Source organism: Lithobates pipiens, unplaced genomic scaffold (genome assembly GCF_037356315.1).
Source record: "Lithobates pipiens isolate NorthernLeopardFrog02 unplaced genomic scaffold, aLitPip1_a1.2 Scaffold_16, whole genome shotgun sequence".
NCBI lineage: Eukaryota > Metazoa > Chordata > Amphibia > Anura > Ranidae > Lithobates > Lithobates pipiens.
Window position 1 is genome coordinate 376,743,929 of NW_027507748.1, and position 15,231 is coordinate 376,759,159.

The 15,231-nt window shown below is 49.1% G+C and overlaps 1 protein-coding gene and 1 pseudogene across 3 annotated transcripts in view; one reads left to right on the plus strand and one right to left on the minus strand.

Annotated features, from left to right (window-relative positions):
- LOC143982987 (transmembrane protease serine 11D-like) overlaps nt 1-15,231 on the minus strand; it is a 191,177-nt gene that overhangs the window by 48,307 nt on the left and 127,639 nt on the right. The gene's annotated exons all lie outside the window — the stretch shown is intronic.
- Nucleotides 9,692-9,871, plus strand: LOC143986376 (U2 spliceosomal RNA; annotated as a pseudogene).

A 15,231-nucleotide genomic window follows, 5' to 3' on the forward strand; every position in this document is an offset into this window, starting at 1 on the left:
TATACACCCCAGATCCCCCCTCAGCATTGTTTTCCCCATACACCCTTGATATCTCCCAGCACCATTATTCCATCGATGTAGTACCCCCTTTTCCAGTGGAGATACAGTGCATGTGAACTTTTGGCTATTTGCCCACCTCCAGCACTGGGATAAGGACTCACCTATACCAATCAAGTCATGCAGGCAGAAGGAGGGGCAGAGGAGAGAGCATCCCCCTGGGAATTCCAAGCCCTTCGGTGCAAACAGTGGTGGACAGCTGGGCTCACCATGACACCATCCACAATGCCACTTCTGCAGGCGGGCTCTCAGTGCTGCAGACTTAGCAGCTCCCACTCCAGCTCCTACCCTGGGCCCTCCAAATCGTGAGCATTCAAGCTACATGGGGCGGGGTCAGGGCCAGGGCCACTGTTAGAAATCATGGGGCCCCATACAGCCTACTTGACGGGGCCCCCTTGACCCCGCCCACAACCCTCCCTGGCTCCGCCCACAATCCCCGCCCCTCGTTCCACCCCTGCCTCCGCACTGTCAGGATGGGGGTGTCTGGAGGAAGGAGCTGGAACATGTAACATTTACAGCGCCCCACCAATCATAACTGCATCTGAATGGGAGAGATGTCAATGTTTTGACATCTGTGCCCATTCAGTTTGTGTCTTCATACACCACCAACTTGTGTCCATTTACATCAGGCTACCTCTGATCTGTCACATTTAGGTCTGGAAAAATAGAAAATGATATTCTTTTCCAAAATTTTTTTTCCCACCTGAATGGACACAGAAGAAGGTGGATCTAAATGCACACAAGTCAGTTCATACCTGTAAACCTACATGGAGCTTTCAATCAGGTCTGCATGAAAAAGGACCTAATTGCAAAGCTTGGGTGAAAGGTTATGAAAGGGGAGTGGTTTGGGGGTGGTAAAAATGCAGCTTGGCTGTGTGTTTTTACTGTCCCTTCCCCCATCACATGTGTAAAAGTAGCATCTCACTATGTGCTCATTGTCATTATCATTATGATGATCAGAGCACAGGAGGTGATGTATGGCTCTGTCAGTGTAACATGACTGTGTGGTGCTGACTTGCTGTTATGGCTGTGCTGAGTTATAGTCTGTAACACACAGTACAGCCATATATCAGGAAAGTCAGCACCCAACAGTCATGTTACACTGACAGAGCCATACAGCACCTGCTGTGCCCTGATCATCATAATGATAATAACCATGAGCACAAAGAGTCTGGGGACTGCACATTCTACAATAGTGTGACCTGTCAGTGAGTGTGTCTGTGCAGGGGACTGCTTGCCTGTGCACCACTGCCGTTTTCCACATTACTCCTGCTGTTCTGTCTGTCTCAGAAGCCTCAGTGATAAGTCCCTCAGGCTGCAGCACTTACTGAATGAAGGGAGCCGTATAACAGTAATATCAATTAGTTTGTGCAGGTATACTGAGAACAGGATGCGGCACAGCACTGTATCCCTGCACCCAAAAATGGAAAAAAATGTCCCTCTTCTGCTTTCTTTCTGGTAACCTGATGGGGCTCATGAAATGAATATATATTGCTTATATACTTTAGTAATCAAGTGGATGTGGGTTAATTTAGTTATTTAGTTTTTTTTTTTATAGCTAGAAGTTAAAAGCTGCTCGGGCCCGGTACAACAGGGCTGGTTGTACTGCTCTATCAGCGGCCCTGGTCAGAGCATCACTGGCTCTTCGACCCCACCCCGCCCCTCACTGCTGGCAGTGAAATAGGTATTTTTCTGCACAGCACGGCACACTGCTGCCAGCCTGTCTCCCTTCTGTATCCATCACTCTCAGTGTCATCATGGGGCCCCCAATTTCTGGGCAGAATGGGCTCAGAGAGCAGATTCTTTGGGCAAAGTACTGGGGCCCCTGGGCAGTTCCCAGGTATGCCCTCTCATTAAGACGGCCCTGCATTTGTCCCCTGCCTGCTCTAAGGCTGGGAGCTGAGTGATCAAACACCACTGATCGCTCGGTTCTCCCAGCTCCCTGAGCAGAGAGCTGGTAACTGTCAGTCACTGCTGCCTGCTCTGTCACCCCGCATTCACTGGAGCTCTGGGGTGTGGAGGGGGGCGGGAGCAGCCAGCATTTTTATGAGAGGCTGAGCAGGATGATGGTCCAGGCATGTGGGTTGATCCTGACCATATGGTGGCTGTCTTTCCTGAGCCTGGACCGGCTCTGTGACGTCAGCCGACAGAAGCTTCAGCCTACTGTCAACTGAAAACGGATCACAGGAGCACAGAACAAACTGCATCCCTATGATCCACAGGAGAAGTACAGCCAAATTAACTTTGGCTGTATTTCTCCTTTAAGGGTTGTGTGAAAGAGCTGGGCTGTTTCTTGAGTGTGAGACTCTCCTACTGGGTGCCAACATATAGGAATATGGGCCCTTTCACTTGTGTCCCTGCTCTAATCCTCATTTTCTATCTCTGAGTAGTACTGTTGATTCAACAGTGTTTAGAGAGTGTGTGGTGAAACTAGGTTGTTTCTTGAGTGTGAGACTCAGTGGCGGCCCATCCATAGGGGGTGCAAGGATGCCGCCCCCACCTATCCATGCATCCGGCGCCCTGATATACATGCAGGTCGCTGGACCCATGGATTCCAATTAGTTTTTTTTTTTGAAGAGCGTGATTAAAGCCAAAGGCTCTAACAGGCTTCAAAAAAGGGTGGGCTTGGGTGCAGAGCAATGCACCTGAAGTCCACCCAGTTGTGTGACAATAGTGAATGAATATTTGCTATTGTAACATTGATTCTACTCCCGGCCAATCAGGAAGCGGGTCCTGAACCATCGCCCACTCTCCTCCTCTAAACAGCCATTTTGATTTGTTCAGAGAGTGTGTGGGAGAGGTAGGCTGTTTCTCGATTGTGAGGCTCTCCTCCTTGCTGCCAGCGCATAGGAATATGGTTGCTGCTCTAATCACCATCACTCTCTCTTTTAACCCCCCCTGGCGGTATTCCCGAGTGTGGCTCGGGGTGAGATTTCAGTACCATTAGCGGTAACCCCGAGCCACGGGATCGCATCGCTGGACCCTGGAAGAGGTTACTTACCTTGTCCCCGGATCCCACGATGTACTCCTTGTGTGTACGGTGGCCGGATCTTCCGCCCGATGCACTGTGTGTCCTGGCTTCTTGCGAGTGCCGTGACACAAGGGGTTGTAATTGGCAGCAGATTCAAATAGTATAAAGCACAAACACACTGATAAATTGTAATCCTATTGGATTAAATTACTAAATAAAATAAAATTGACCTTAGTTTGCCCACCAGTGCTTTATCCAGTGCCCTTGTCTGCAGTTTTACTGTACTTTCTGTCTGGAACACAATGACCATGGCATCAAAAAAGCATGCCTCTACCTCAAAAGCTGCATATGACCTGCTGGAAAACAGCGACAGGGATAAAGAAACACTTGCAGAATTGAGTGATTGCAATTCATGGGAAAGTTTGTCATCAGGCACAGAAAGCTATTTCAGTGATGAACCCATGACTGTGCCTAGTGATGTGGGGAATTGGTGCTTGATTGACTGCGGTACAGAGCACGCAGCTCCCCCAAGATTCCCGTTTACTGGAGCACCCGGTATCAAAGTGGAGTTTGAAGATGACAACCTGTCACATACCTTCTAGTAGCGAGCCCGGATTGCGGAAAGAGGCCTCCCTTACGACTCCCACTACCGGTTTCCTGGCAATGTAACAGGGAACACAGGAGTAAGGAGGGGTACAGGTGCCTGGCAGGATCAACAGATGAGAAGGATGGATAGGTGAAGTTCAGTGGAACAGGTAATCTCAGCAGATGAAAGCAGTGCAGAGAAGTAGGCACTTGTAACAGACGAACGGTGTAATATAGCAGGTACTTGCAGCAGATGAACAGTTCAATGAGATAGGTAACTTGTAGCAGATGAACAGTGCAATATAAGCAGGTACTTGCAGCAGGTGAACAGTTCAATAAGACAGGTAACTTGTAGCAGATGAACAGTGCAATATAAACAGGTACTTGCAGCAGGTAAACAGTTCAATACAAGCAGGTTACTTGCAGCAGATGACACTGTTCAATATAAGCAGGTTCACCTTAGCAGACGGATGGTCAAAGCAAGCCGGGTCAGATATCAGACTGGAAGCGAAGTACAAGGGAACAGGCAGGAGAATCGTCACAACAAGCCGGGGTCGGGTGAAGGCGGATAGCAGATGGGTCACAGGTAAGCCGGGTCAAACAGGAACAAATACTACAGATCAGGTCTCAAGGTATAACGCTGTAGAGCAGACAGCAGAGACCATTAGGAAAGGGCTGGTTTAAATAGGCCGTTTGGCGCCAACACGGGATCGCGCACGCAACCGCGCACGTGCCCACGCACGCGCACGATCGCGCTCACCCGCGGTGACGCCCGCGATCGAAAACCAGAAGACCTGGGGGTCAGTCTCTTCATGCGACTTTCATGACACAACCCTTTGGCATACCTCCAACTCTTTTTGACCAATGAGGTTATAGAAAAAAATTGTTACAGAGACAAATCGGTACCAGGAGCAACAAGCTGCTACGCATCAGAGGTTTGCAAGGAGCAGAAAGTGGGAACCAGTGACCAAAGAGGACATCTGGAAGTTTCTGGGCCTAATAATTCTTCAGGGAGTGTTACTGCAGAGGTGGTATTGGACAATACTAGCCACTCCTTTTTTTTGGCACGGTCATGTCAGAGTACAGATTTTTTCTGATAATGAAGTATTTGCACTTTCAAAATAATGAAGAATTTTATGAGACTTGAGAGGTATATAAAATTATTCAGAAAGAGAGGTACTTAGCAGGGTTTCCAGAGAGGAGGCAATAGCTCCTTCAGTGGATGTACAAGCATTCACCACAACCGGGTGCAGCCAGTAATGAATGTGGACCAGTTGGGAGGCCAAATAGTACAAATAGAAGTTCCATAAGTACGCCATACAGGTTGTATCTATCTGCCTGAAGATGGTGCCCCTAGTAATGTGAAAAGTGTCTGTAATATGGGAATTAACTTGTATACAGTCCAATGGGGAGGGGTAAAGGAGTCTTATCCAAGCTATATTGCGTGGGCCGAAGCCATATCATTGTAATACTTGAAGAAGATAAGTACACGCTGTCAAAGGCTTTGCATGTATCTAGAGATACAATCGCCTGGGTAGGAGGACAGCGGGATGGGTGAGTTTGCTTTGAACATTATAAATTAACTAAATTGTTTTTGGTTTGTGGCACTCAGATGCAATGTAGTTCCACTTAAAGCAGTATTGAACCCAAAAACAAACACTTATTATATTGCAACTTACCAATTCTTTGACGATATGGCTGTATTAGGCCTCTTTCACCCTGTCGGTCAGATTTTCAGGTGGACCTGATCAGACCATCTATTGCCCTCTATAGAGCGGCGGGTGTCAACGAACATGTGTCCGTTGACACCCACCGACATCTAATCCTATCCATTAAAAACAGACAGATGGGGATCTGTTCTCCATGGCGAACCTATGGCACACATGCCACAGCCGGCACGCCAAGCCCCCTCTGTGGGCACGTGAGAAAATCCTGTACGGAGGTGTATTTCATGCACAGCTCCCCACCCCATAGAGCTACATTTCCCACAAGTCTCTGGGGCAGGGGTGATGTGTCTAGGATGGGCGTGGATGAGATGAAGGGTTGCTCTGGGTTGGATGGCAGGTGGAACATGTGGTGGGGATTGAGCCAATGGGGGGCCGTGTCTAGGATGGGCGTGGACTGGATGAAGAGTCGCTCTGGGTTGGATGGCAGGCAGAACATGTGGTGGGGAAGATGCCCAATCACAGGCCGTTCTTGAGCCCGGGAACTGAGTCGGCTGATGGATTTATTATTGGAGTGCTGTGGCAAGCGTTGTTAAAGTAAGTGTACATGCTGTGTGGGGAATAAATGTCTTTAGCTGTGTACACTGTTTCTGTGCCTCTTCAAATAGAATCTATTTCTTGGGGACCTTTCTTTTTTTTTCTTCTTATTCCCAACATTGCCACAAAATAAGGAAGGGTATGGTCAGAATAATGTTGTGTATATGCTGTCTGTGTTACTCTCTACCAAAGCTGTTGGAAGCATTTTCTGTAGGATATGAGCTTTGATGATACTTTGTGTTGGCTATTCAGGTTTATCTGGCTGGGAAAGCCTGCTAGATTTAGCAAAGACCACTGCAGTACAGTGAGATGGAAATACATATCGTTTTTGTCCCTGCCATCCCCCTGTATTTCATGACACAAGTCAGGCCGCGTACACACGCGCGGACTGTTCGCCCAACCTTGTTCGGCAAACAGTTTGTCAAACAGTCCGCTCAAAATTTGCATGAGCGGACTTGCCCACACACGAGCGGACTGTTTGACGAACAAGGTTGGGCAAACAGTTCGCTCAACTTTTGAAATGAACGGACTCGCCCACGTAAGGAGGAGGCAAATCCGCCCATTTCGAGCGCGTGTACAGGTAGGCGGGGCCCGCGAAGGAGACGTCGCGGGCTCCGCCGCCTGGAATGGGCTTAAAGGGGAACTCCAACGCCGAAAAAAATCGGCGTGGGGGTTCCCCCCAAGTCCACACCAGACCCTTGTCCGAGCACGCTACCCGGCCGGCCAGGAAAGGGGGGCGAGCGAGCGCGCCCCCCCTCCTGAGCCGTACCAGGCCGCGTGCCCTCAACATGGGGGGGTGCCTTGGGGAAGGGGGGGCCGCGCGGCCCCCCCACCCCAAAGCACCTTGTCCCCATGTTGATGAGGACAAGGGCCTCTTCCCGACAACCCTGGCCGTTGGTTGTCGGGGTCTGCGGGCGGGGGGCTTATCGGAATCCGGGAGCCCCCTTTAAGAAGGGGGCCCCCGGATACCGGCCCCCCACCCTATGTGAATGAGTATGGGGTACAATGTACCCCTACCCATTCACCTGTGAAATAAAGTACAAATAAAAACACAACACAGGGGGAAAAAATATTTTATTGCACAGCCGGGGGTCTTCCGTCTTCGGGGGTCTTCTCGCCGGACTCCTCCGCTATGTGTGTGTAGCTCTTTTGCCAGCGGAGGAGTCCGGCTTTCTTCCTCCCCGCCGCCGGCCTCTTCTCCCGACTTCGGGGGTCTTGTCCCCCTCTTCGGTTCTTCTGCCGGGCCACCGCGCCTGGTCCGGTGGCCCGGTCTTCTGTCGCCGTCTTCCGTTCTTCTGTCGCCGCCTTCGGTTCTTCTGCCGGGCCACCGCGCCTTCTTGTAGCTCTTTTACAGGCGGTGGCCCGGTCTTCTGTCGCCGTCGCCGCCTTCCGTTCGTGTTCTTCTTCTTCTCCAGGCGATGTTGACACGTCGCTCCCTCCGGCCGGAATGCCAGAGCCGCCCTGCGCTGTGACTTATATAGTGACAATGGGGCGGGGTCACATGGTATATGTCACATGGGTTGATGTCACATGGTGACCCCGCCCCCTTACGATGTCATAGTCCCCATGTGACATCAACCCATGTGACCAACCCATGTGACATATACCATGTGACCCCGCCCCATTGTCACTATATAAGTGACCGCACAGCGCGTCCCCGGCATTCCGGCCGGAGAGCTCGTCGAGTCAACATCGCCTGGAGAAGAACAAGAAGAACAAGAAGAACAAGAAGAAGAACACGAACGGAAGGCGGCGACGGCGACAGAAGACCGGGCCACCGCCTGTAAAAGAGCTACAAGAAGGCGCGGTGGCCCGGCAGAAGAACCGAAGGCGGCGACAGAAGAACGGAAGACGGCGACAGAAGACCGGGCCACCGGACCAGGCGCGGTGGCCCGGCAGAAGAACCGAAGAGGGGGACAAGACCCCCGAAGTCGGGAGAAGAGGCCGGCGGCGGGGAGGAAGAAAGCCGGACTCCTCCGCTGGCAAAAGAGCTACACACACATAGCGGAGGAGTCCGGCGAGAAGACCCCCGAAGACGGAAGACCCCCGGCTGTGCAATAAAATATTTTTTCCCCCTGTGTTGTGTTTTTATTTGTACTTTATTTCACAGGTGAATGGGTAGGGGTACATTGTACCCCATACTCATTCACATAGGGTGGGGGGCCGGTATCCGGGGGCCCCCTTCTTAAAGGGGGCTCCCGGATTCCGATAAGCCCCCCGCCCGCAGACCCCGACAACCAACGGCCAGGGTTGTCGGGAAGAGGCCCTTGTCCTCATCAACATGGGGACAAGGTGCTTTGGGGTGGGGGGGCCGCGCGGCCCCCCCCTTCCCCAAGGCACCCCCCATGTTGAGGGCACGCGGCCTGGTACGGCTCAGGAGGGGGGGCGCGCTCGCTCGCCCCCCTTTCCTGGCCGGCCGGGTAGCGTGCTCGGACAAGGGTCTGGTGTGGACTTGGGGGGAACCCCCACGCCGATTTTTTTCGGCGTTGGGGTTCCCCTTTAAGCCCATTCCAGGCGGCGGAGCCCGCGACGTATCCTTCGCGGGCCCCGCCTACCTGTACACGCGCTCGAAATGGGCGGACTTTCCGAGCGGGAACAGTCCGCTCATTTCGAAAGTACAGCGGACAGGCCCACACACGGGCGGACTGTTCGCTCAAACACAGTTTCAGCGGACAGTTTTTCGGAATTTCCGAAAGACTTTGTCCGTCCAACTGTCCGCTGAAACTGTCCGCTGAAAGCCCACACACGAGCGGACTGTCCGCCCAAACACTGTTCAGCGGACAAGGTTGGGCGAACAGTCCTCCCGTGTGTACGCGGCCTCACATGACAGACAGTCCAGAATCACTGGCATTATACAGGGAAGAGGTGTAGAGCTGCTGGGAGTTTGCATTTGACATGCAATGAACTGCACAGCATTGTGGAGTGAACTGCATTGGTAAAGCATTATTGCTACAGTTGTCCTTGAGTGTTCACGTTCAGAAGGATGTTTCCTGGACATATAGGACTGTGAACATAGTCAGGAATGAGAGATTTTTGAAGTAGTCTTCTGCTACAGCAATGCAGAGCAACCAGTACGTCTTCAGCTGGAGTAGAACTACAGATCTCAACATACCTTGGCAACCAAACAGTGCATAATGTGTGCCAGCAGGGCATGGGGGGACTGGAAGTTCTGCTGCAGCTAAAGAGTTGCTGGTTGCATGTCACCCCTGTAACAGGATTTCTTTATCATCCAGCCAGTGCTTCTACTGAACAACTAGTCATTTAAAGTGTACCTGTCATGCAACTTGACTGTATTGAATATTAATATATAGTTAGTAGAATAGTGATCCTGGAATTTGATTGCACAATGCTAGGACAGCTTCCAAAAGATTTAACTTTTGTCAAAATGTGTTCTAGTTTTAGATCTTCTTGTAAAAAACACTATGACTACATAGTGAATGCACAACGGTTTCTGATGTGTCCCATGTTCACCCCCAGACATCACAGCATACGCTCATCAAGTTCTGTATATGTTGGCACTTTGAAATTAATACGTTGGTTTTGTGTTGCAGTTTGGGCACTCGGGCTCAAAAAGGTTTGCCATCACTGGTCTAGGGGATTGGATGGCCGTCAAGTGTAAACAGACAGGTGGTCTGTTTACATCCGAATGCCCATAGAGGACAGTGGGCTGTGTCTGTATTCTGTCTGATGTGCCTCATTGTTCCAGAGTTGTCTCTCACTAATATAGTACGTGTGTTACTGACCAGATCAGGTGAAAAGAGAGGGGAAACTCCAAAGAAAATAAAACTGATGCAGCCACCACATCTATTGATTGGTAATCGCTTCTCAGCCTTTTGGCTAAGATCAAGTTTAGTATCTGTTCTTATCAGTTACCAGGAGGTGGCGCTTGCTCCCATCCCTGTTCTATGGCGAAGTGGGCCAGGGGTGGCAGAGGCTATGTAAAACTTGCTGGTGTAAAGGTAACCTGGAGTGGTTTGTAGCCGAAAGAGAAGCCTTCTGATGGGGATGGAGAACCACTGGTTCCGGGCCGAAGGGTTGGGTCCCTGGCTTTCTGGCCTGGATTGGGGTAGTCCTAGCTCCATACAGTTTCTCTGGAGAGAACGTTGGTTTCTCCTTTGGGGGGAGTGTGGTTAGTATCTCCTGAGTGTAATTAGGAGGAAGGGATGGGGGTGAGGGTTGAGCCCAATGGTAAAGGGCTCTCCCCATGCTCTCAGAACTTCAGTTCTTCCTGCATGGAGTGGGGGCTGCATTGGTCGGTCAGGGTTGCAATGAAAAGCCCGTGGTGAATGTGCCCCTAAAGTGGCAGTTCAGGGGTGCCGTATATTCACCGTGATTATTCACTTTAAGTTATGGCACCATGGTCACTTCACAACAACACACGTTTTTCGCACCTGCCTCTAGGCCCGAGCCTTTTGGCTAGAAACAGGGGAAATTTTTATTCCTGGCTGAAGGGGTGGCCATTTTATTACACAATGGTCACTTTTCACTCTCCCACTTCCTTCTTCCCCACTTTCTTTTTATTTATCTCGTGTTTGTCACTTTTTTGTATTTTTTTGTTTGGTGTTGTCACGTTTTGTCACAGTGTGATTAGTAGGGTGTCGGTCCTCGGGTCAACCCTGAAAGTCTTGGGAGTGGGGACATAGGCCTTCTGGCTTGGTTTGCCCTCTCTCAGGTGGTCTCCCTTTGGGGGAGCCCCACCTAGTACTTGGGTGGGTCTGTTTCGGCAAGACCCTCCAGAGAAAGGGGGTCTGTCTGGTTTCTGCCAGATGGACCCATGTGATGTACCTCAGTCCGTGTCTGGAGCCTAATGCCCCGGGGGATCAGGGTAAGGTCCATCCCTAGTGGAGGACAGTGTAACCCCCGTTGCACGTTTTGTGTCTCATGCTTTATGTGCGTGTACTTTTTTTGGCACCGGGTGGAGTTTTTGGGTGTGTTTCACATGCCACTGGCTTTTAAAAAAAAATGGTTATTTTTTTTTTTATTGGTAATCTGCAAAATAATTTGTTTTTGGGCTTAATATCACTTTAAGCATTTAGCAGTTATAAAAAGTAGGAGATAAGCAGCCTTAGTGCATTAGAGCAATAAATTCAGAGGGGTTTTGGTCTTTAAGCTCTATCTCTGCTATAAACCGGTTCTGAATGTACAGTCAGCACATGGGACAAAGGATATTTGCATCGCATTATACAGTATCCTAAAATATATAGAAAAAAAACGTATTTTTGTACTTGCAATGAACGTAAGACATATAAATAATGGACCTTCTGCTTTAGGAACCTGGGATATATTACAATTTCACATTTATGTAATTTACAGAGGTAAATACTTAATCTGACTAGCACTTAATTTATAACATAGATCTATGCAATGACAGAACTTTACAAGTACACACTTCACAACTTGTTTTTATGCCTCAGTAAACATAGTAGACTGTTATGAGCATTTATGCTAAAATTGTGAACATTTACTATCTATACTGTTAATTTACTCTCAACACAAGGGCTGCTTGTAGATAAGGAATGTTTGTATGTAGATGGCTACAAGACTTGGCCATTCTCAGATATATTTTAAAATTTAACTGTCTGTATATAACACAACATTTTGGCAATATACCGTACAGTACACATCCAGTGTAGGGCAGTGGTCTATGCATTGGTCTGCATTGGTCTTGTTGATGTCAGAGGGCATAGGGGAGAAGAGGCTACGGGGACCGGTCTTACACCCAGGGAACCTGCAGTAGCAGGGGATCAGGTAAATAAAACTACTTTGCACCCAACCCAAATCTAAAAAAGTATTTGCCTTTACCCAAAAACTACCTATGCAGATAAGGGGTGTGTGTGGATAAAACAAACTGCGCAGCTATGACCAAAGTTGAACAACGCACTTACTATAGGTGTAGGCTATTTACATATCTCACAAACCCTGACTGAAAAATTCCCAGAAATTGCATCTCACTATCTTGCTTTATTGAAAGGACATTTCTCCCAGTTGTTACTGTTCACCTTTACCACCTCGGGAGGTGTTTCTCTGATTCAAACTAGTGATGAGCCGAACACTCCCAGGTTTGGTTCGCAGCAGAACACGTGAATAGGCAAAAGACTTGTGCGAACACCGTTAAAGTCTATGGGACACGAACATAAAAATCAAATGTGCTAATTTTAAAGGCTTATATGCAAGTTATTGCCATAAAAAGTGTTTGGGTCCTGCCTCAGGGGACATGTATCTATGCAAAAAAAGTTTAAAAATGCCAGTTTTTTTGGGAGCAGTGATTTTAATAATGCTTAAAGTGAAACAATGAAAATGAAATACTTCTTTAGCTATCATGCCTGGGGGTTGTCCTTAGTATGCCTGTAAAGTAGCGAATCTTTCCCATGTTTATAACATTACCACAGCAAAATTACATTTCTAAAGGTAAAAAATGTAATTTAAAACGGCTTGCGGCTGTATTGTATTGTCAGATCCCAGCAATGTAGATAAAAATACCCCCCAAAAAAAAGGGGGACGTCACCCCCTCCCCTCAAAATCCATACCAGGCCCTTCAGGTCTGGTATGGATATTAAGGGGAACCCCGCACCCAATTTTTTAAAAAAATTACGTGGGAAATATTATATAAAATATTTTAATTACATGCCCCTGTTAAACGGGCAGAAAAATTGGGCCTAGGGTGGTGGTGCCACAACACTGTAAGCCCTCACAGATACTCTTGTTGGGTGCAGGAACAAGCCCTGCTGTGAAATATTAGATCACATTTTGTAATTACATGCCCCTGTTAAACAGGGGCAGAAAAATTGGGCCTTGGGCGGTGGCGGTGGTGCCACAACACTGTAACCCCTCACAGATACTCTTGTTGGGCACATGAACAGGCCCTGCTGTTAAATATTATATAAAAAATTGTAAGTACATGCCCCTGTTAGACAAGGGCAGGAAAATTGGGCCTTGGGTGGTGGTGGTGCCCTAAACCAAAAATATTGTTGGATAGGCCAGTAGCTCTATTGCATATTGCGTAAGTTCTGGCCAGTGGTCCATCCTCAAGACCCAGTAACCCAGTGGATGCTCTGTTGGAAAGGTCTCCAAGTCTGCTCTTGCCCCTAGATATTCCTGCACCATGTAATGCAGACACTGGCGATGGTTGCTTGAACCAATCAGACCCTGGCGCTGAGGACTGAAAAATTGTTTAAAGGCATCGGTCAGCCGGCCACCTTCTCCACCGCTCTTCCTCTGAACGAAGCCTCGGCAACACGTTGTCCAGCACAAGGAAATTGTAACCTTCCAGGGTATGGAAATGCATTGCACAAACCTTTCTTAAAGGCCTCCTGAAGATGTTTCATCCTCTGCTACCTCTGCGAAAGCAGGATGAGTTCTGCAACCTTATCTTTGTAACGTGGATCAAGAAGGTTTCCCAGACAGTAATGATCCCTTTCCTTGATACCATGAATCCTAGGATCCTTTCGCAGGCTTTGCAGAATCAGGGAGGCCATGCAGCGTAAGTTTGCAGAGGCATTCGAGTCCTTTGGGTCACTAAGGATCACATGATCCGTAGCTACCTCCTCCCAACCATGTACAACTCCTTGGGTTTCTGGGGACTCAAAACTATCTCTTGAAGACTGCTGCTGAGTCTTATCCTCTACATCCATGCTGACACAATCCTCCTCCTCCTCCTCTTCTTCCTGTGTGTTTGACGGGCCCATAGGAATTCTATCTGGATAAAGGGGGCCTTGAGAGGTAAGGAAGTCCTCCTCCTTTTCCCACTGTTCTGTCGCAAGTGCCCTGTCCATGATTCCACCAAGCGTGTGTTCCAACAAGTAGACTAGAGGCACAGTGTCACTGATGCATGCATTGTTGCTGCTCACCATCCTCGTGAGCCTCCTCAAATGGTGACAGGACAGTGCATGCATCCTTGATTAATAGCCACTGGCATGGCGAAAAGAAGACAAGCTCCTCTGACCCTGTCCTGGTGCCATACTCACACAGGTACTCATTGATGGCCCTTTGCTGTGTGTGCTGCCGCTGCAGCATTGCCAACGTTAAGTTCCACCTGGTGGGCATGTCACAAATGAAGCAGTTGTTGGGGAGGTTGTATTCCCTTTGAATGTCAGCCTGCTGAGCACTGGCATTGTATGACTGGCAGAAATTACCACAGACTTTTCTGGCTTGCCTTAGGAGATCCTGTAAGCCTGGAGACCTGCTCAAGAACCGCTGCACCACCAAATTCAGGACGTGTACCAAACATGGAACATGAGTCATGTGTCCCTGTCAGAGGGCGGAGAGAAGGTTGGTGCCATTGTCGCATACAACCATTCCTGGGTGAAGCTGGGGTGGTGTCAACCACCTCTGAGACTGACCCTGCAGAGCTGACAGAATCTCTGCCTCAGTGTGGCTCCTGTCCCCTAAGCAGACCAGCTCAAGCACTGCATGGCATCTTTTAGCCTGACTGCTTGCATAGCCCCTTGAATGCTTATGGAGCACCGCTGGTTCAGAGAACAAATCTGCAGAAGAGACCACTAGCATTTTGAAGGCATGGTGGCGGAACAAGATCCAACAACACTGAACCTTGTCCTGCATCCTTTCCAGCTGCCAGCAGAGTTACCCAGTGCATCATGAAGAAAAGGTAATGTCCCTGGCCATGCCTACTGGACCATGAGTCAGCGGTAATATGAACCTTACTGCTGACCGCCCTGTCTGAGGCCAAAACATGGCCTTCCACATGCCGGTAGAGAGCCGGAATGGCCTCCCGTGAAAAATAATGGAGTTTTGGAACCTGCCACTGAGTTACACCACATTCCACAAATTCAAAAAAGGGGGCAGAGTCTACCAGATAAAAAGGCAGCAGTTGCAGTGCTAGCAATTTGGCCAAGCTAGCATTTAGACGCTGAGGATGGCTGGGACCAAATTTCTTTTTACAGTTCAGCAACTGGGGTAGGGAAATTTGCCTGCTAAAATCAGATGGTGGTGTACTGCTAGCAGATTGGCTGCAAGTACTTGGGACACCTATTGCTATACCTTTATTCCTCTCAGTGAAGGTTTTTGAGAGGACTGGAGCTATAGTAGGGTTGGAGATCCCAGATGAAGAGCAAGGAGAAGTCTGCCTTTTTCTTTGATGTGGATCTTTCTAGTACTGTTGCCAACAGACTGCATGGCAGGTCATCATATGTCTGGTCAAGCATGTGGTGCCTAAGCAGCTGCTGTTCTGGCCACACTTGATCCTCTTCAGACATAGGTTGCAAACAGCAACATTGCGATCTGCTGCACATGTGTCGAAAAAAGGCCAACAGCAAGGAACTTTTAAAAGTCAACAGGGAGTCAGCAGCACCCTGCACTGATGGAGCTCTGTGGTGTGATGCAATAGGGTGGCTGCCCTTT